Source organism: Oncorhynchus nerka, unplaced genomic scaffold, assembly GCF_034236695.1.
Source record: "Oncorhynchus nerka isolate Pitt River unplaced genomic scaffold, Oner_Uvic_2.0 unplaced_scaffold_6651, whole genome shotgun sequence".
NCBI lineage: Eukaryota > Metazoa > Chordata > Actinopteri > Salmoniformes > Salmonidae > Oncorhynchus > Oncorhynchus nerka.
In genome coordinates this window covers 1-8,500 of record NW_027034663.1, presented here as the reverse complement: position 1 = coordinate 8,500, position 8,500 = coordinate 1, and the positions used below count along the sequence as shown (strand labels likewise).

At 40.3% G+C, this 8,500-nt stretch overlaps 15 non-coding genes across 15 annotated transcripts; 7 read left to right on the top strand and 8 right to left on the bottom strand.

Annotated features, from left to right (window-relative positions):
• The first annotated feature begins 1,856 nt into the window (after nucleotides 1-1,856).
• trnae-uuc (transfer RNA glutamic acid (anticodon UUC)) lies at nucleotides 1,857-1,928 on the top strand. Its single transcript has one exon. It is a non-coding gene; the product is annotated as a tRNA-Glu (tRNA).
• Nucleotides 1,929-2,231: 303 nt separating this feature from the next.
• Nucleotides 2,232-2,304, top strand: trnar-acg (transfer RNA arginine (anticodon ACG)). The gene has a single exon. It is a non-coding gene; the product is annotated as a tRNA-Arg (tRNA).
• A 209-nt stretch (nucleotides 2,305-2,513) lies between these two features.
• Nucleotides 2,514-2,585, top strand: trnae-uuc (transfer RNA glutamic acid (anticodon UUC)). Its single transcript has one exon. It is a non-coding gene; the product is annotated as a tRNA-Glu (tRNA).
• Nucleotides 2,586-3,171: 586 nt separating this feature from the next.
• Nucleotides 3,172-3,243, top strand: trnae-uuc (transfer RNA glutamic acid (anticodon UUC)). The gene has a single exon. It is a non-coding gene; the product is annotated as a tRNA-Glu (tRNA).
• A 581-nt stretch (nucleotides 3,244-3,824) lies between these two features.
• On the top strand, nucleotides 3,825-3,896 carry trnae-uuc (transfer RNA glutamic acid (anticodon UUC)). Its single transcript has one exon. It is a non-coding gene; the product is annotated as a tRNA-Glu (tRNA).
• A 303-nt stretch (nucleotides 3,897-4,199) lies between these two features.
• On the top strand, nucleotides 4,200-4,272 carry trnar-acg (transfer RNA arginine (anticodon ACG)). Its single transcript has one exon. It is a non-coding gene; the product is annotated as a tRNA-Arg (tRNA).
• Nucleotides 4,273-5,136: 864 nt separating this feature from the next.
• trnae-uuc (transfer RNA glutamic acid (anticodon UUC)) lies at nucleotides 5,137-5,208 on the top strand. The gene has a single exon. It is a non-coding gene; the product is annotated as a tRNA-Glu (tRNA).
• Nucleotides 5,209-6,024: 816 nt separating this feature from the next.
• Nucleotides 6,025-6,096, bottom strand: trnae-uuc (transfer RNA glutamic acid (anticodon UUC)). Its single transcript has one exon. It is a non-coding gene; the product is annotated as a tRNA-Glu (tRNA).
• Nucleotides 6,097-6,307: 211 nt separating this feature from the next.
• Nucleotides 6,308-6,380, bottom strand: trnar-acg (transfer RNA arginine (anticodon ACG)). Its single transcript has one exon. It is a non-coding gene; the product is annotated as a tRNA-Arg (tRNA).
• A 303-nt stretch (nucleotides 6,381-6,683) lies between these two features.
• trnae-uuc (transfer RNA glutamic acid (anticodon UUC)) lies at nucleotides 6,684-6,754 on the bottom strand. Its single transcript has one exon. It is a non-coding gene; the product is annotated as a tRNA-Glu (tRNA).
• Nucleotides 6,755-6,966: 212 nt separating this feature from the next.
• Nucleotides 6,967-7,039, bottom strand: trnar-acg (transfer RNA arginine (anticodon ACG)). Its single transcript has one exon. It is a non-coding gene; the product is annotated as a tRNA-Arg (tRNA).
• A 300-nt stretch (nucleotides 7,040-7,339) lies between these two features.
• On the bottom strand, nucleotides 7,340-7,411 carry trnae-uuc (transfer RNA glutamic acid (anticodon UUC)). The gene has a single exon. It is a non-coding gene; the product is annotated as a tRNA-Glu (tRNA).
• Nucleotides 7,412-7,620: 209 nt separating this feature from the next.
• Nucleotides 7,621-7,693, bottom strand: trnar-acg (transfer RNA arginine (anticodon ACG)). Its single transcript has one exon. It is a non-coding gene; the product is annotated as a tRNA-Arg (tRNA).
• A 302-nt stretch (nucleotides 7,694-7,995) lies between these two features.
• Nucleotides 7,996-8,069, bottom strand: trnae-uuc (transfer RNA glutamic acid (anticodon UUC)). Its single transcript has one exon. It is a non-coding gene; the product is annotated as a tRNA-Glu (tRNA).
• Nucleotides 8,070-8,279: 210 nt separating this feature from the next.
• trnar-acg (transfer RNA arginine (anticodon ACG)) lies at nucleotides 8,280-8,352 on the bottom strand. Its single transcript has one exon. It is a non-coding gene; the product is annotated as a tRNA-Arg (tRNA).
• Nucleotides 8,353-8,500: the final 148 nt, after the last annotated feature.

Here is an 8,500-nt window from a genome sequence, read left to right as displayed (position 1 = left end):
GTAAGGTTTTCCCATATGTCTAGCGTGTTAGATTCCTGGTTTTGACCAGGCTCTGGTCACTCCTGCATGGGAAAGAATATTTGTCATTAGGTACGCACTTGTAACAACAGATGGTGCAGTCTTCACACAACACAACAATATTGCCCAGCAACAGGAAATGTGACATGTTATGTAGATTGTAATTATACAAACTTCTTTTAAACGTTGAATACACTTCATGGCTTACTTTTGGGTTTCAGTAAAATTCACGTAACAACAGGAGATCAAATTAAGATATGCATCTAAACAGAAACCGAGAACCTTGTTTTTGACAGACGCCATGACTGTACACTGGTCTAGCTGCAATTCTGACTTCAGCTTTAGACGTAAATAGCGCAGCAATGGATAATGTGTCTACTATGAGCAGAAGATTCTATGTTCGACTTTGGCTTGGCTCAATACTCTTATTTCAATCGACTGAAATCAAGCTGGAATGATACTGTTCTTCAGTGCTTCTGTCACTTTACCTCCAAACACATCTGATCACTTTATCTCTGACATTCTCCGTCTAGGAAAAGAAGATGTAGCTTTAAATCCAACAGGTTAATAACATTTAAAAATGCCTATGGTCATGTACCGTTTTCTATATGATTTAAGCATCACGTATCACAACACCTAGAGTAAGAAGAGCCATATTATTTTCAAAGTTATAAAATATTTCAACAGTAAGGAGCAATAAATAAAGTGAAATGGTATCAATTTTTCAGTCAGGAACAAGATGTTAGAATAAAGAAAAACAGAATAGCAAGTAAGAATAAATAGCAGCATCACCTACAGATCTGATGCTCGTTAAGCAATGTAGGGAAATGCAGCCAAGAGTTTAGTCATCCATGCTGAGTGTCACGATTTATGATCACAGTTATGAGTAAGCAGCCAAAGCTAGGAAACTAGACGGTTAAGCCAGGGAACAAAGCCAAGCGTACAGGTTTAGGGATCCACAAATAAAAAGACTAGCTTTCAAAGGAACCGTGAACAGATCATAGGTGCTCAAATGGAAGAAAGTCATGTTATCTGGAAAGTGAGAAGTGAATGAAACAAATACAGGTTTCAAAGGTTCTATGTCCAAATCATGTGTGGACGTTGAGTAACCAAGAAAACAGAGTCAAAGATGTAGCACAAATGTCAGTACCACAAAGTAAGTTAAGAGTCATGTTTCACAAAATTAAATTACCTTGAGCACACATAGTTACTGCAAACACAGAAGGTGCTTTTCTTCTGTACAAAGTTAGCTGAGCCAGTATGTTAATATCACCAGAAGTTAAGCCTACACCTCCATGAAGACCAACAACTATAAAGATCCAATTATCAGAATGTTCATCCGTGGAATGTTGAAGGACATGTGGATCTTAAGGAAAGAGAACGTATTTAAAGAGAAGTTAAGAAGGAAAAATAAGATAAATAGGTGTAAGTTAATTTACCAAGTAAGAAGGAATAAACACAATAAGTAAACACTAACAGGGTAATAAAGTCTTGTTGTTGACAGACGCTATGACTGTGTACACTGGTCTAGCTGTGACCTGACTTCAGCTTAGACGTGGGGCCAGTGGCGCAATGGATAACGTGTCTGACTACGGATCAGAAATTCTAGGTTCGACTCTGGCTGGCTCAATACTTTATTTAATTGACTGAAATCAAGCTGGGAATGATACTGTATACCTTTCAGTGCTTCTGGCTGTTCTCACTTCAAACACATTTTAGACGGATTTCATCTGGACATTCCCCAACATCTCTGAGAAAAAGATGTAGCTTTTAAATCCAACAGGCATAATGTCAACATTTAAAGATTTGTCTGTGATGTGTATTTTAAGTATGTGTCTTCCCATATGGTCTAGCGGTTAGGATTCCTGGTTTTCACCCAGGTGGCCCGGGTTCAACTCCCGGTATGGGAAAGAATATCTTGTCGTTAGGTACGCACTTGTGTAACAACAGATGCAGCAGTTTCACACAACACAACAATATTCCCTCAGCAACAGGAAATGTGACATGTTATGTAGATTCAAATTATACAAAGCTTTTTAAACGTTGAATACACTTCATGGCTGCATTTCTTGCTCTGCAGTAAAATTCATGCAACAACAGGAGGATCAAATTAAGATATGCATCTGAAACAGAAAACCAAGGAACCTTGTTGTTGACAGACGCTATGACTGTGTACACTGGTCTAGCTGTGACCTGACTTCAGCTTAGACGTGGGGCCAGTGGCGCAATGGATAACGTGTCTGACTACGGATCAGAAGATTCTAGGTTCGACTCCTGGCTGGCTCAATACATTATTTAATTGACTGAAATCAAGCTGGGAATGATACTGTATACCTTTCAGTGCTTCTGGCTGTTCTCACTTCAAACACATTTTAGACGGATTTCATCTGGACATTCCCCAACATCTCTGAGAAAAAGATGTAGCTTTTAAATCCAACAGGCATAATGTCAACATTTAAAGATTTGTCTGTGATGTGTATTTTAAGTATGTGTCTTCCCATATGGTCTAGCGGTTAGGATTCCTGGTTTTCACCCAGGTGGCCCGGGTTCAACTCCCGGTATGGGAAAGAATATCTTGTCGTTAGGTACGCACTTGTGTAACAACAGATGCAGCAGTTTCACACAACACAACAATATTCCCTCAGCAACAGGAAATGTGACATGTTATGTAGATTCAAATTATACAAAGCTTTTTAAACGTTGAATACACTTCATGGCTGCATTTCTTGCTCTGCAGTAAAATTCATGCAACAACAGGAGGATCAAATTAAGATATGCATCTGAAACAGAAAACCAAGGAACCTTGTTGTTGACAGACGCTATGACTGTGTACACTGGTCTAGCTGTGACCTGACTTCAGCTTAGACGTGGGGCCAGTGGCGCAATGGATAACGTGTCTGACTACGGATCAGAAGATTCTAGGTTCGACTCTGGCTGGCTCAATACTTTATTTAATTGACTGAAATCAAGCTGGGAATGATACTGTATACCTTTCAGTGCTTCTGGCTGTTCTCACTTCAAACACATTTTAGACGGATTTCATCTGGACATTCCCCAACATCTCTGAGAAAAAAAGATGTAGCTTTTAAATCCAACAGGCATAATGTCAACATTTAAAGATTTGTCTGTGATGTGTATTTTAAGTATGTGTCTTCCCATATGGTCTAGCGGTTAGGATTCCTGGTTTTCACCCAGGTGGCCCGGGTTCAACTCCCGGTATGGGAAAGAATATCTTGTCGTTAGGTACGCACTTGTGTAACAACAGATGCAGCAGTTTCACACAACACAACAATATTCCCTCAGGAAATGTGACATGTTATGTAGATTCAAATTATACAAAGCTTTTTAAACGTTGAATACACTTCATGGCTGCATTTCTTGCTCTGCAGTAAAATTCATGCAACAACAGGAGGATCAAATTAAGATATGCATCTGAAACAGAAAACCAAGGAACCTTGTTGTTGACAGATGCTATGACTGTGTACACTGGTCTAGCTGTGACCTGACTTCAGCTTAGAGGTCGGGCCAGTGGTGAAATGGATAACGTGTCTGACTAGGGATCAGAAAATTCTAGGTTCGACTCCTGGCTGTCTCAATACATTTTTTAATTGACTGAAATCAAGCTGGGAATGATACTGTATACCTTTCAGTGCTTCTGGCTGTTCTCACTTCAAACACATTTTAGACGGATTTCATCTGGACATTCCCCAACATCTCTGAGAAAAAAAGATGTGGCTTTTAAATCCAACAGGCATAATGTCAACATTTAAAGATGTGTCTGTGATGTGTGTTTTAAGTAAGTGTCTTCCCATATGGTCTAGCGGTTAGGATTCCTGGTTTTCACCCAGGTGGCCCGGGTTCAACTCCCGGTATGGGAAAGAATATCTTGTCGTTAGGTACGCACTTGTGTAACAACAGATGCAGCAGTTTCACACAACACAACAATATTCCCTCAGCAACAGGAAATGTGACATGTTATGTAGATTCAAATTATACAAGGCTTTTTAAACGTTGAATACACTTCATGGCTGCATTTCTTGCTCTGCAGTAAAATTCATGCAACAACAGGAGGATCAAATTAAGATATGCATCTGAAACAGAAAACCAAGGAACCTTGTTGTTGACAGACGCTATGACTGTGTACACTGGTCTAGCTGTGACCTGACTTCAGCTTAGACGTGGGGCCAGTGGCGCAATGGATAACGTGTCTGACTACGGATCAGAAGATTCTAGGTTCGACTCCTGGCTGGCTCAATACTTTATTTAATTGACTGAAATCAAGCTGGGAATGATACTGTATACCTTTCAGTGCTTCTGGCTGTTCTCACTTCAAACACATTTTAGACGGATTTCATCTGGACATTCCCCAACATCTCTGAGAAAAAAGATGTAGCTTTTAAATCCAACAGGCATAATGTCAACATTTAAAAATTTGTCTGTGATGTGTATTTTAAGTATGTGTCTTCCCATATGGTCTAGCGGTTAGGATTCCTGGTTTTCACCCAGGTGGCCCACTTCAACTCCCGGTATGGGAAAGAATATCTTGTCGTTAGGTACGCACTTGTGTAACAACAGATGCAGCAGTTTCACACAACACAACAATATTCCCTCAGCAACAGGAAATGTGACATGTTATGTAGATTCAAATTATACAAGGCTTTTTAAACGTTGAATACACTTCATGGCTGCATTTCTTGCTCTGCAGTAAAATTCATGCAACAACAGGAGGATCAAATTAAGATATGCATCTGAAACAGAAAACCAAGGAACCTTGTTGTTGACAGACGCTATGACTGTGTACACTGGTCTAGCTGTGACCTGACTTCAGCTTAGACGTGGGGCCAGTGGCGCAATGGATAATGTGTCTGAGTACGGATCAGAAGATTCTAGGTTCGACTCTGGCTGGCTCAATACATTATTTAATTGACTGAAATCAAGCTGGGAATGATACTGTATACCTTTCAGTGCTTCTGCTGTTCTCACTTCAAACACATTTTAGACCGATTTCATCTGGACATTCCCCAACATCTCTGAGAAAAAGATGTAGCTTTTAAATCCAACAGGCATAATGTCAACATTTAAAAATTTGTCTGTGATGTGTATTTTAAGCATGTATCTTCCCATATGGTCTAGTGGTTAGGATTCTTGGTTTTCACCCAGGTGGCCCGGGTTCAACTCCCGGTATGGGAAAGAATATCTTGTCGTTAGGTACGCACTTGTGTAACAACAGATGCAGCATTTCACACAACACAACAATATTCCCTCAGCAACAGGAAATGTGACATGTTATGTAGATTCCTTATACAAAGCTTTTAAACGTTGAATACACTTCATGGCTGCATTTCTTGCTCTGCAGTAAAATTCATGCAACAACAGGAGGATCAAATTAAGATATGCATCTGAAACAGAAAACCAAGGAACATCTTGTTGTTGACAGACGCTGACTGTGTACACTGGTCTAGCTGTGACCTGACTTCAGCTTAGACCATGGGGCCAGTGGCCAGGATAAGTGTCTGAAACGGATGACAATTCTATTCCCATGCTTGATTTCATCTTAAATATTGAATGTCCATCCAAGTCTGGGAATGAGACTACCTGAAAGGTCCTGTATCATTCCCAGCTTGATTTCAGTCAATTAATAATGTATTGAGCCAGCCAGGAGTCAACCTAGAATTTTCTGATCTGACAGTTATCCATTGCACTGGCCCCACGCTCTAAGCTGAAGTCAGGTCACAGCTAGACCAGTGTACACAGTCATAGTCTTCTGTCAAGACAAGGTTCCTTGGTTTTCTGTTTCAGATGCATATCTTAATTTGATCCTCCTGTTGTTGCATGAATTTTACTACAGAGCAAGAAATGCAGCCATGAAGTGTATTCAACGTTTAAAAAACCTTGTATAATTTGAATCTACATAACATGTCACATTTCCTGAGGGAATATTGTTGTGTTGTGTGAAACTGCTGCATCTGTTGTTACACAAGTGCGTACCTAACGACAAGATATTCTTTCCCATACCGGGAGTTGAACCCGGGCCACCTGGGTGAAAACCAGGAATCCTAACCGCTAGACCATATGGGAAGATACATACTTAAAATACACATCACAGACAAATCTTTAAATGTTGACATTATGCCTGTTGGATTTAAAAGCTACATCTTTTTTTCTCAGAGATGTTGGGGAATGTCCAGATGAAATCCATCTAAAATGTGTTTGAAGTGAGAACAGCCAGAAGCACTGAAAGGTATACAGTATCATTCCCAGCTTGATTTCAGTCAATTAAATAAAGTATTGAGCCAGCCAGGAGTCGAACCTAGAATCTTCTGATCCGTAGTCAGACACGTTATCCATTGCGCCACTGGCCCCACGTCTAAGCTGAAGTCAGGTCACAGCTAGACCAGTGTACACAGTCATAGCGTCTGTCAACAACAAGGTTCCTTGGTTTTCTGTTTCAGATGCATATCTTAATTTGATCCTCCTGTTGTTGCATGAATTTTACTGCAGAGCAAGAAATGCAGCCATGAAGTGTATTCAACGTTTAAAAAGCTTTGTATAATTTGAATCTACATAACATGTCACATTTCCTGTTGCTGAGGGAATATTGTTGTGTTGTGTGAAACTGCTGCATCTGCTGTTACACAAGTGCGTACCTAACGACAAGATATTCTTTCCCATACCGGGAGTTGAACCCGGCCACCTGGGTGAAAACCAGGAATCCTAACCGCTAGACCATATGGGAAGACACATACTTAAAATACACATCACAGACAAATCTTTAAATGTTGACATTATGCCTGTTGGATTTAAAAGCTACATCTTTTTTAACTCAGAGATGTTGGGGAATGTCCAGATGAAATCAATCTAAAATTGTTTGAAGTGAGAACAGCCAGAAGCACTGAAAGGTATACAGTATCATTCCCAGCTTGATTTCAGTCAATTAAATAAATGTATTGAGCCAGCCAGGAGTCGAACCTAGAATCTTCTGATCCGTAGTCAGACACGTTATCCATTGCGCCACTGGCCCCACGTCTAAGCTGAAGTCAGGTCACAGCTAGACCAGTGTACACAGTCATAGCGTCTGTCAACAACAAGGTTCCTTGGTTTTCTGTTTCAGATGCATATCTTAATTTGATCCTCCTGTTGTTGCATGAATTTTACTGCAGAGCAAGAAATGCAGCCATGAAGTGTATTCAACGTTTAAAAGCCTTTGTATAATTTGAATCTACATAACATGTCACATTTCCTGTTGCTTAGGAATATTGTTGTGTTGTGTGAAACTGCTGCATCTGTTGTTACACAAGTGCACCTAACGACAAGATATTCTTTCCCATACCGGGAGTTGAACCCGGGCCACCTGGGTGAAAACCAGGAATCCTAACCGCTAGACCATATGGGAAGACACATACTTAAAATACACATCACAGACAAATCTTTAAATGTTGACATTATGCCTGTTGGATTTAAAAGCTACATCTTTTTCTCAGAGATGTTGGGGAATGTCCAGATGAAATCCGTCTAAAATGTGTTTGAAGTGAGAACAGCCAGAAGCACTGAAAGGTATACAGTATCATTCCCAGCTTGATTTCAGTCAATTAAATAAAGTATTGAGCCAGCCAGGAGTCGAACCTAGAATCTTCTGATCCGTAGTCAGACACGTTATCCATTGCGCCACTGGCCCCACGTCTAAGCTGAAGTCAGGTCACAGCTAGACCAGTGTACACAGTCATAGCGTCTGTCAACAACAAGGTTCCTTGGTTTTCTGTTTCAGATGCATATCTTAATTTGATCCTCCTGTTGTTGCATGAATTTTACTGCAGAGCAAGAAATGCAGCCATGAAGTGTATTCAACGTTTAAAAAGCCTTGTATAATTTGAATCTACATAACATGTCACATTTCCTGTTGCTGAGGGAATATTGTTGTGTTGTGTAAACTTCTGCATCTGTTGTTACACAAGTGCGTACCTAACGACAAGATATTCTTTCCCATACCGGGAGTTGAACCCGGGCCACCTGGGGGTGAAAACCAGGAATCCTAAACGCTAGACCATATGGGAAGACACTTACTTAAAATACACATCACAGACAAATCTTTAAATGTTGACATTATGCCTGTTGGATTTAAAAGCCACATCTTTTTTCTCAGAGATGTTGGGGAATGTCCAGATGAAATCCGTCTAAAATGTGTTTGAAGTGAGAACAGCCAGAAGCACTGAAAGGTATACAGTATCATTCCCAGCTTGATTTCAGTCAATTAAATAAAGTATTGAGCCAGCCAGGAGTCGAACCTAGAATCTTCTGATCCGTAGTCAGACACGTTATCCATTGCGCCACTGGCCCCACGTCTAAGCTGAAGTCAGGTCACAGCTAGACCAGTGTACACAGTCATAGCGTCTGTCAAGAACAAGGTTCCTTGGTTTTCTGTTTCAGATGCATATCTTAATTTGATCCTCCTGTTGTTGCATGAATTTTACTGCAGAGCAAGAAA